Source organism: Convolutriloba macropyga, chromosome 14 (genome assembly GCF_964194025.1).
Source record: "Convolutriloba macropyga chromosome 14, txConMacr16.3, whole genome shotgun sequence".
NCBI classification, from domain to species: domain Eukaryota; kingdom Metazoa; phylum Xenacoelomorpha; order Acoela; family Convolutidae; genus Convolutriloba; species Convolutriloba macropyga.
In genome coordinates this window covers 14961013-14972346 of record NC_134481.1, presented here as the reverse complement: position 1 = coordinate 14972346, position 11334 = coordinate 14961013, and the positions used below count along the sequence as shown (strand labels likewise).

The window sequence follows — 11334 nt, the reverse complement described above, 5'->3', positions numbered from 1 at the left end:
GTGCGTCTTTTATGTAGGGGAGGTTTGGAATACTAAAAGCGCTTTCAAACACTTATGAACAGAACCAGTGAAGCCTGATTATAACAGCTTTTGCCATCTATTATTGAAGCATGCAGAAAATCTAAGCAAGATACACGTCCAAAATTTCATCTATGAAACGCTCTATATAATAGCGTCTTGAAATAACGACCAATTTCAAAGAAAATTTCCCCGAATAATAAACAAATAAGCACTCAAAACTTGCACTGTGAATTTCCCTTTGCGTTGCGAGGCAATGAATAGACACAAAAGCCCTCGAAAAGTGGAGACAAAGGAAAAATGAGAATTTAAGCATTTCAGGAAAGCACTTCCATTTATTTATCATAAATTTACTGAAAGCCCAAAGCGAAAAGACAAACAGTCGAGTTTTAGCCATGATGTCTGAGAAAATATGCGCAAAAATTCTTTACCAAAAAACAAATACATATTCGTGTCGAATTCGTTCGTATTTCAGCAGAAAGGAGGAATTTACATGCCAGCCCGGCTCATTTCTGCAGTTAAATACCTACAAATATTCCATGACGCTTAAATATTTCTGTTTAATGACAATACTCGTTTATTAAAAATTTAAAAAGAAGTCGGGAAATGAGAGAAGCAAGAAGAAACAGGTAGCAGCCAAAATAATTACTGGATTTGAAATCAGAACAAAAAAACATCACAAAACAGCTGACAAAAAAACATCAATTAAAAATTTGTCACGTTTGTTTTTTTTCCTCATTAACTGCCCTCTCTGCTGATTGATCACAGACAAAACAGCGAGCACTTTGTCAGATAATATTTGTAAACAAAACAGACTAACGTCGGGGGAATTGCTCTCAAACGACCGGCGAGAGGTTGGCTTTGGTAGCCAGCTGGGGCTTATGGATGCTAGCATTGGGGTGACCAGAGTGTGTGTATGCTAGGGGGAAGCATTCAGAGGGGGGGGGGGGGTTGAAGCGATGGGGGTAGGATTGCACGAAGGTTAGGTGGGGTTCAAACTGACAGGTGGAGGAGCGTGGACAATGGGAGAGCTGAGGGGGGGGGGGGGGTGATGGAGGGTTGATGCCCGGGGGGGGGGCAGGGGTGTTATCAAATTTTTAAGATTAAGAACCACCTTTCACACCATTAAATTCTCCTCGAAACAGCTTTAGTGAATCGCATTCTTAGTGTATAGTTAGGCATAGGACTTAGAGATCCTAGAGGTCTAAGACAACTTAATGCCCTCTGAGCGCTACCTGTTTATACCGTTTTTGAGGAAGCAAAATCAAATTGGTCAGAAGAAAAATCGGCTAAGTGAACAATCGCATCGTATAAGACCGCACAGAGAAAGACTACTTCGTTTGAGCGCAAAAAAAAATTCACATGACTTTAAAAAGAAAAACAAACAGATATATGCAACTCCAAACCACGTTTTCAGTACTCCAAGATGAACAAAATTTTTGTCACAAGTACTCGAAGCCAGCTCACATTTTTTCAGCGCTAACATTACAAAATAATAACTTTTATTCTGTATTTTAATCTCTCAAGCATCAAAACCATGTCAAACATTACAAGTATCGGAGTAAAAAATTAGGATAACCTAGGTTCTGATTTTTTTCTGATGTACATGTCAAAATCATACTGTCGCATAACTTCGCAGAAAAAAATAAGACTGAAAAAAGTGCTCAAAAATTTAGAATTCATATTATGTCTTATTCCTACTACAAAATAGGCAGCCAGATTAGGTGCGCGAAATTTACCTCAGATTAATTTACTGTTCTTTAATAAATAACCTCTCTTATTCCATTAAAAAAACATTTAAACTATTAAAATTTGAATTTCTAATGTTACATTACAACATGCAAGGATTCAAACTTGAAGAAATAAAGTTGGCAAAAAGAAAATTTTAGTAAAAAAATTCTATAGAATAGAAAGCAGCAGCAAGATTGTCAGAAAACAACTACGATAGCTGAGTAGACCTGTGAAACAAAATGACGAAAGACAAAACTCGAACTTGAAACTTGTGATGGTTTCAATGAAACATCAAGAAACTTAGAAGTTTTATTAAAGTTTCAAAGAACGAAAGAAGAACTTACCTGACGAGATTTATTGCTGTGTCGATAAGTAATGGCTACAAAACTAAACTCAATTCTAATTTTGTTTTGGCGCTATCATTATCTTATTGACCTATCAATCATATGTCAGAAGTAAATTCTCCCACCAACAGAAACCTGATTCTAACATCCACCGACCTCCAACTAATGAACTCGATTGTACCCAAGCCAAATATGATTCTCATGAAATGTTGATGAAAATAGAATATCACCTCTGGGATTCGGAGTTAAGATCTATTCACATGCCAATCATGTAAAATATTTTTAGCTAATCTAAACTTTCTCTGTATATTTTCGCATAGATAACCACTATAAATACAAGCTAATTTTTGAATATTTTCAGTTCAAAATTTAATTTAAAATTCAACTTATTGAATTCTTTGACCCGTGTTATCGACCACGACAATGGTGTCCAGACCAGCTACAGACAGACAAATTTTGGATCTACAGAATGCAGAATCAGCTACTGCGTGGATTATGTCTTTTGTGGCGAAATGTCCCGCAGAGAAGAAAGAGGACAAGGTCAGCACCGATGGTACTGTACAGGACCTACAGGTAACCAATCTCTTTCTTAGTATGTGCGGGCAAGATGCAATTATTAAACTTAGGAGCTTAATGAGTCCTAGGAATTTGATAGACACACCGTATAAAGACATCAGATTGGCGATTCAAAATTATACTTCTAAAGAGAGAGTAGTAACGGCAGAAAGGGCTAAATTTCTGTCCGTAATCCAAGGTGTAGGGGAGTCAGACGACGACTTCCTAGCACGTCTTAGAGAGGAAGCACGCCATTGTGACTTCGAAAAATTGAAAACAGCGGCCAACCCCGAAGAGGAGTTGGTAAAAATAAAGTTTATCTCAGGTTTGAAGGACCCTGAAGCAAAACTTAGACTACTAGACGGTATTAAAACAAAACCAGCAATGTCGGTTACTGAAATGACCGAGAGCTTACAGTTCAGAAGTCAAGCAATGGCTTTTGCAAGTTCTTCATCAGGTAATAAGCCCTTTACGGTGAAAGAAGAAGTTGGGTTCAACTTCAAAAAGACCTTTCGAAAACCAAATGAAAAAATTACGGCTAATAGAAACAGCAACATGTGCACTAGGTGTGGAGGTAAGCCACACTCTAGCAGAACTTGTCCAGCGCTAAGTAAGAAATGCAACACCTGTGAAAAGGTGGGACACTTCTCAAAAATGTGTAGAAGCAAACCCCAACCAAATTCAGGTAAGTACAATAAACTGAATAATTTTTGCAAAGAAGAAAATGTTTCTTCAGAGCAAGCATCTCCAGCATCGGAGATGGGAATGTTTTATACTAAAGAACAAATCTTTAGCATGTCTGTGACATGGGAATACATCTCAATAAATAACTGCAAAGTAAAAATGCAGGTAGACACAGGTGCAGATAGCACAGTGATATCATCAAAAATATGGACTGAGCTTGGTAAACCTCAGTTGGATGGTAAGATAAGACATCTTGAAGCTTATGATGGTCATCAATTAACGCTTCTGGGATCACTTACTTGCGACGTTGAGTGGAACGGAAGCAGGCTCACTCAAAAACAACTTGCAGTGGTGCAGTCTGATAAAGAATTTGGACTACTTGGTAGAGACCTTCTACCCAAGCACGGCGTGAACAACATAACAGCCGAGCACCTACCTGCTGTGAAGGGTTACAAAGCTCATGTGAAGTTGATACCAGGAACACAGCCAATGTTCTGCAAAGCCAGAAAAATACCTCTACCTCTTCAAGACAAGGTCACAGAGAAGCTGGAACAAATGGTCAGACAAGGCATCCTTGAAACGGTACAGCCAGGAGGAGTCACTAATGCATCTCCAGTGGTGTGGCAGAGAAAGAAGAGTGGAGAACTCAGACTTTGCGTGGACTTGAAAGTGCACATCAATGGAAAGGTCATGGATGAGGACTACCCAATACCAGACATGGAGACGATCTTCCATAACCTACATGGGGCCTCATACTTTGGCAAAATTGACCTCTCAGATGCCTACTATCAAATTGAACTTGACGAAGAAGCAAAAGATATATGCACAATCGACACATCTCAGGGACTGTTCAAGATGTGCCGACTACCTCAGGGATTGAAAAACTCTTCTTCAATCTTCCAGAATTGTATAGAATCAACACTCAAAGGAATCAAAGGTGTTGTGATCTTTCAAGACGATGTATTGGTGTATGGAACTACCAAGAAGCACTTCGACAAGAGAATGCTTGCAGTCAAGAGTCGACTACGTGAGAAACACTTTACTATTAATGAGAAAAAATCTAACTCAAAACCCGTCGATAGCGTTAGCTTTTTGGGATACTCCATTTCAAAGGAGGGAATAGCACCAGATCCCAAACATGTTGAAAAAATAAAAAATGCAAAAGCACCAACTAACAATAAACAACTCGAATCGTTTGTTGGGCTAGCTAATTTTTACGGAAGAACGATTCCTGATTTTGCAACAAAAATGCTACCCTTAAATAACATGAGAAATAGCGATTTCTCATGGGGCAAAATGCAACAAAAAGCCTTTGAAGACATAAAAAATGAATTATGTGCTAACCCACTAGTACAGCCATATAGTCTACAAAAAGAAGCAACAGTTACTACTGACGCCTCTGAAAAAGCCATTGGCGGGGTTCTTTCGCAAGAAGGACATCCAGTCATATATGTATCGAGAAAATTGACTCCAGCGGAGCAAAACTACTCGAACATAGAGCGGGAAGCACTGGCAATTGTCTTTGTGGTCACAAGATTGAAGCAATTCCTTCTTGGAAGACGATTTACCCTACAGACTGACCACAAACCACTCAAATATCTCTTTGCACCAGACGAGGAGATCCCGAAGACAGCATCAGCGAGAATCACAAGATGGGCAATAGCTCTAATGGGTTTCGACTATGAGTTGAAGTACACACCAGGGGAGCAGATACCCATGCAGATGCTTTGAGCAGAATGGATTTTGACGAATAAGAATCCGACAACGATCGAGTGTGCTTCGCAATCAATAACATCTACTTCGCTCAGAGTGATTTGGTGACCCAAGCAGAAATCAAAACTGAACTTGGAACAAACAGACTCTTCCAGGACATAATGAAACGAATCAAAAGCGGCAATTGGAAACAATGTTCAGAAGCGGAAAAAGGATTCGAACAACAGAAAGATGCACTTACTTTACATAATGGAATCATCTTCAGAGGTGTTGTTCCTTTCATTCCACCCAAACTACGACACTTGGTTTTGACAAAAGCGCATGAGACACATCCCATAAAGAATGCAACTGAGGCATCAGTCAGAATGATAGCTTGGTGGCCTGGAATTACCCAAGACGTTCAACACTTTGTTAGTAAATGTAAGAATTGTCAATTGAACAGGCCTAGCCTGGGAAAAACAGTCTCTACGTGGCCAGAAGCCGACGTTTGGGAACGGCTCCACATGGACTGGGGTTATGTTAAGGACAAAGGCAATATATTAGTAATTGTTGACGCGGGTTCTGGTTGGATAGAAGCCTTCCCCGCGGGAAATAGAACATCAGAAACAGTTAAAATATATCTTAGTCAAATCTTTGCAAGATTCGGAATACCAAAAACTTTAGTTTCTGATAATGGTCCTGAATTTGTAAGTGGTGACCTTAAACAGTGGTGTGAATCACTGGGAATTAAGAAAATAGAATCACCCGTCTATCATCCAAGAGCTAATGGACTAGCTGAAAGAGCAGTTCAGACAGTGAAGCGGACACTTCAAGCGTGGAGTCCAAACCTTAATGTGTCATTTGGAGCATTCCTGCAAAGGGCACTGATGACACATCGCAACACTTCAAAGACGAGGAGCAAAACTCCAGTTGAACTCTTGTTGGGACGCAGAGTGAGACTACCAGCAATAGCAGATTTCGACTTGTGCGAACCCATTCTATTCAAGGCCAACGAAAACACAAAGACAGTTCCTGCTACCTTCATCATCAGGAAGGGCTTGAACACATCTTTCATACAGCCCGAAAACTCAGCACGGACTATTCTAGTGAGCGACAACCAAATTGCGAGACTAGACGAGGACAATGTGAAAACTGAACCAGCAGTGGAGGAGACCATATCTCAATCAGAACCACAACTTCAGAACACAGATGTGGGACCTTCACATCAAGATGAAGCTTCTGCAGCCACATCATCTGCAGAGCACCAACAACCCGAAACCTCAGAGCCTTCACGAACATCAACCAGGAACAGAAAACAACCTGACAGATTTGGAGAACCTATACCCACAAACTTGCTTAAAAAAGGAGGGAGGATGTGATGGTTTCAATGAAACATCAAGAAACTTAGAAGTTTTATTAAAGTTTCAAAGAACGAAAGAAGAACTTACCTGACGAACTTTATTGCTGTGTCGATAAGTAATGGCTACAAAACTAAACTCAATTCTAATTTTGTTTTGGCGCTATCATTATCTTATTGACCTATCAATCATATGTCAGAAGTAAATTCTCCCACCAACAGAAACCTGATTCTAACATCCACCGACCTCCAACTAATGAACTCGATTGTACCCAAGCCAAATATGATTCTCATGAAATGTTGATGAAAATAGAATATCACCTCCGGGATTCGGAGTTAAGATCTATTCACATGCCAATCATGTAAAATATTTTTAGCTAATCTAAATTTTCTCTGTATATTTTCGCATAGATAACCACTATAAATACAAGCTAATTTTTGTATATTTTCAGTTCAAAATTTAATTTAAAATTCAACTTATTGAATTCTTTGACCCGTGTTATCGACCACGACAAAACTCTCATAGAAATCAAAAATCTAACTGATTTCCTGGTTCTATACTACTCTATTTACTTTTTTCTATCCCCTTATTATTTACTTTACATATCTGACATTGGCTACATATTACTACGGCGCAATTACCAGATAGATATTACATAAGAAACTGACCACATTACCATATTGATCACATCTGACGAATGATTTTTACACTCCATCAAATTGCAATACAGAGTGAGGTACATGAGGAGTTAAACATGCATAATGTGAATTTGGTATGACGTCACCGAAACGTCATAACCTGAAAGAGCACTTTATGTAGTAGCAGTTATTTAACAAAGTAGAAACTTGTAGCTGAATTTGATTACATAAAATCAAACTAGCTATTCTATCTTATGTCTCCAGCTATTCTAAAAAAGGAGTATGGTCACCCCAAAGTTGTCACAAAAATTTATTTTTGTTTTCAATCTTCGAGAGACTTTCATCCCCAATGTGGAGTTAACGGATGTTGGCAAGCTGACTTCAACTCAATCTGGCGGAAAGTAGCAAAAATAAGCCGGCATTTGTTTTCTATTTACTAACGTATTAAATAAAGATAAAAACCAGTTTTTTTAAACTCAACAATTATGTATCTGCAAAACACGCAATGATGCCGCAAAAAACTTTTGGTCGATTTCATTCTGTGGCCCCTAAAACAATCAGAATTAAAGAAGGTCAAAAGCAGCCGCTATTACCGCAACATTTTAAAAGAAAAAATACGCAAGCGGCTTTTCAAACCAACGCACGAGATGCATTCCTTCTAATCCAAATTTTCGTGAAAAAACAACGGTCCGAAAAAGTGCTAAAAAACTGAAGCGAAATTTCCAACTCTATAAACATCACCTGGAGCGCCCGCTAGTCAGTCAGCAGACGTTGAAAATCTCAATTCCTTTCCAGCAGTAACAAAAGGCTGCTAACAGCTTAAAAGCCATAAAAACAAATTGGAACAATAAACAGACGCTCAGCTCAGTCTTGAAATTTGAATAAAGTGCACGCAGATTATTGTAGTATTAGGTTTACTTAATGATGAATAATAATAATAATAATAATAATAATAATAATAATAATAATAATAATAATAATAATAATAATAATAATAATAATAATAATAATAATAATAATAATAATAATAATAATAATAATAATAATAATAATAATAATAATAATAATAATAATAATAATAATAATAATAATAATAATAATAATAATAATAATAATAATAATAATAATAATAATAATAATAATAATAATAATAATAATAATAATAATAATAATAATAATAATAATAATAATAATAATAATAATAATAATAATAATAATAATAATAATAATAATAATAATAATAATAATAATAATAATAATAATAATAATAATAATAATAATAATAATAATAATAATAATAATAATAATAATAATAATAATAATAATAATAATAATAATAATAATAATAATAATAATAATAATAGTAATAATAATAATAATAATAATAATAATAATAATAACATAGCTGGCAGATTGCCAGAAAATAGCCGCAATAGATTCGTAGATCGGCAGTCTAAAAAACAGTAAAAAAGACAGAACAAAAAAATTCGTCTTTTCATTGAAGGCTGATCTGTTATATTTTGATTAAAAATCTGTATAAGTTATTGCTGCCTCTATTAGCTGATCTCAAATAACCTTCATTTAGAGTGATACATACCCTTTGACCTTATCTCTTTGAATTAAAGTAAATAAAAGTCAATTTCAAAGTGAGGAAGTCATTTTTGAGAGTGAGGTAAGTCAAGTGTGACCAAAAATTTAATCACGCGCATGAACAAAAAAACTCGCTCCACTAAGAGCGAAAAATGACGTCACACATGCAATTCAGTTGAAATTGCATGAACGAATGAACAAAAGATGGCTGTGACGTCATATGGTCGTAACAAAAATCATGACGACGAAATAAAAAAACATAGCAGGACAAGTCCTGACGTACAATTCAAAGAATTTTCATTGACTAAACAGAAAACTAGACCTAGAACGGACTATGAATGGATTGGTAAAACCATTTAGAAAAAAATCCGATCCAAAAAAACGAAAAAACGGTAAAAATCGAAGTCAAATTGCCGCATGTGAACAAAAAACCACTAGCGAGAAAGCCAATTTTTGTTCAAACACCGTTTTCTCACTCTACTTTAAATTTGGAGCGAAAACAATTCACGCCGCAAAACCACTCGCTTTTTCGCTCCACTTCCTGTTTCGGCGTGACCAAAATCACTACTCCAATTTGACTTCAAAAATCATGAAAATGTGTGAACAGATCTTAAAAAAAAAGACAGCGCCCCAATACAATTCAAATTCTTTGAATTGTAAAAAACCAAGAGAAGGCCAATAATAGCCTCAGCTATCGCTGTGCGGCTATTAATAATGAACAATAATAATAACGATGATAATGATGAATTTAATCCAGATCTCAATCCATAATGGTTTCAAATATCTCAGTAGTGACCAGTTCGTGGAGCTTTTTACGGCAAATGATTAACCGTTATCAAAGGTGCAAGCCTGGTGGGTAACATCTAAATTTAAATGATTCCTCTGCGCGCAAGACTAGGTAAGTACGAACTCCACTCTCTGAAAATCAGAAGACGTTAAACTTGTCAAATTGTCATAAAATAGCCGTAATAGATTTGTAGATCTGCAGTCTCAAAAAGACAGTAAAAGAAACAGACCAAAAAGAAGCTACTTTTTAAAAAAATGCTGAGAAGTTAATTTTTTATTAAGAATCAGTTTGACCATTGTTGCTTCTATCAGCTGCCCTCAAGCACCCTTCAATTAGCGTGACGTGCACTCAATTGACCTCATCTCTTTGAATGAAAGTACAAAAAGTCAATTTTAGGCGAGGAAGTAATTTTTGAGAGTGAGGTAGGTCACGTGCGACTAAAAACTTAATCACGCAATTGAACAAAAAACTCTCTCCACTAAGAGTGAAACTGACTTCACACACGCAGTTCAGTTGAAATTGCATGAACGAATGAACAGAAAACAGATTTGAAGTGATTGTGACGTCTTATCGTCGTAACAAAATTATTGACGGCGGAATAAAAAAAACGGCCGGAAGAATTCCGGAAGCGACTCGAATCGTCGGACGTTCACAAAAAATCATATTTGCAGCCAAAACCGTTACCTCATTTCTTACAACAGTAACTTCTTACCCTGTCAGAATTGAATTTTGATCAAAAAATTTGGTAAAAATTGCACCGCTGTCACATAGAGAAAGAATTGAACATTGACATCGTTGCAAAGGGTTAAAAAAAATACCACAACAATCAGTAGCCCTAAAAGATATTGCACATTTAAAACATAAGACATAACTTTGACTCAAAAAATCAACTTAAATTTTGATAAAAACGAAAATTGATATTAAAAACAACAATTAACATTGAAAAATGGCCTAAAATCTGAGGATCATCAAATACTGAAAGTCTCAAGAAACTGACACGGCAACAAATTTTTATGAAAAAACTAATGAAACTAGTCTTAAAAATTAGAATTTCACAAGCAACTCTGGGATTCCGAAAAACTCATTTTGAAAGCACGAGGCAGATAAGATTATTAGAAACTTAACTTTTCAAAAAAGAAAGAAAACTTAGCACTTAAGAAAACACATCTTTTTCGTTGCTGAAAATCAGACATAACCCCCCTTGTTGCAGATATGATAGACAAATTGGGTTTAAAACTGTTGCAGAAAAAAGTTAATCATGAAAAAGACAAAGGAACAACTATAATAGAATGCAGAAAAATCTTTCAATATCAAAACTCAGGCAGAAAGAATAACTGCAGCTATTAATCAGTGAAAAACTTTGAACAAATATCATCAAAATCTGAGTGCGGAATAATATTAAAAGAAAACAATTGCAAAAAAAATCTAAGGAAATGGCTAAAAATCATTAAATTATTGGAACGAATGATAAAAGCATATTGAATAAAACTACAGAATTCAAAAAGTTAGAATGATACATAATAGAACCTGGAGAGTATGAAACATTTTAAAAAACAAAAGACTAGTTATTGATTTTTAAAAATTAATAAAAAATTGAATAAAACTGAAGTATAAAACAAACGCATATTATTGTTGGGTATTCAAGGCATATAAAAACTAAAGAACCGTCCTCTTCTTCACAAAAAAACTTTGACAGATTTCAAAGACTCCAAAAATGAACCCAATTTTTAAACCAAAAGTCAAAAAAACTTGAAATGACACTTACAGAAGAAAACTTTACTGAATTCCGAAGGCAAAACATTAAAAATGATTCAGCTATTTTGAAAAAATTATGATCCCTAGCAGTGCACGTGAAGACTTTTTCCAAGTACTTAAAACCAAAGTATAAACAAAAAACTAAGAAAAATTGGAAAAAAACTGACAAAAACGGATTAGCA

The 11334-nt window shown here is 35.7% G+C and overlaps 1 protein-coding gene across 1 annotated transcript in view; it reads right to left on the bottom strand.

Annotated features, from left to right (window-relative positions):
* The window catches only part of LOC142353031 (uncharacterized), a 280268-nt gene that overhangs the window by 58580 nt on the left and 210354 nt on the right, over window positions 1-11334 (bottom strand). The window lies entirely within an intron of this gene.